A 978-nucleotide genomic window follows, 5' to 3' on the forward strand; every position below is an offset into this window, starting at 1 on the left:
AAAAAATGGTTTTGCTACAAAAATTGTCTTTTTGCCTATTTCCTTTGAAAAATAGTCTGCTCCAATCAGACAGTGTTACAAAACTGTATTCTAAATGGCAGCATATAAACTGAACTGAAACTCATCCTCAAGGAAACACATTTAAGCAGAAAGTGTCCAATAAATCAGCCTGTCGACAAATTCAATAAACATCTCTCCAAAGGTTGTAATTATTGCATATCCTCTTAAAAAGTGCACAATGACTCGCTGTCAGACGTCGTAACCTAGTTTATTTCTGTGGTCGACTTTCGGTCTTGCTCTGTGCCTTTCCTCGGTAGAGTGACATACTTGCCACTAATTGCTTCTCACTACCTCTCAACATGTTGCCCATTTAAATCTCCTCCCCTCTTGTTTCCCTCCCTCCCTCCCTCCCTCCCTCCGTCTCCATCTCTGTCCACTGACAGATACTTACTGTGTAGAAATTATCCATTGAAGTTGTGAAGGTAGTAGGTGCTGTAACTTTGGACTTATTTCTTCCCTAAAAATACCAGTTTGACATTTGCTGATCAGTTAAGATTCCTCTCTCAGCCTTATGACTATAACTTTATGGAGTCAAATAGGAATGGCAATACATTTTAAATTTAGATACCGTTTGACAATTGCATCAATTTTGAGAGTAATGGAATGTCCACCAATGTAATTGTATTTCAAAGTGATATGGTAATGCCCCATAGCTGTCAGTGTGTTGATGCATTCCAATGTCTCTCTCTATGTGTGTGTACTGTAGACTATCTGATGCAAATATGTTTTGTCAATTTCACTTACGATAACTACTGAAACACACCAACAAATTAAACATGGACCACCAAGGGAACCTAACCTCTTGGGGACAGGATTCCTGTACTCGGTTCTTTACAAATAATGGACCGAAGGTTCGTGTCTTGCACCATGACAGCTACTAGCTGAGAAACTTGTCCCTCAGAGCCATTTGAGCAAAGC

At 39.6% G+C, this 978-nt stretch overlaps 1 protein-coding gene across 1 annotated transcript in view; it reads right to left on the reverse strand.

Moving 5' to 3' along the window:
* Positions 1 to 119, reverse strand: part of pgfb (placental growth factor b) — a 15,390-nt gene extending 15,271 nt beyond the window's left edge. Inside the window, exon 1 of the mRNA XM_083683169.1 lies at positions 1 to 119. This exon is cut by the window's left edge and continues 315 nt beyond it. The gene's annotated coding sequence lies outside the window, so the exon portion shown is untranslated.
* Positions 120 to 978: the final 859 nt, after the last annotated feature.

This window comes from Argentina silus (assembly GCF_951799395.1).
Source record: "Argentina silus genome assembly, chromosome: 13".
NCBI classification, from domain to species: Eukaryota; Metazoa; Chordata; class Actinopteri; order Argentiniformes; family Argentinidae; genus Argentina; species Argentina silus.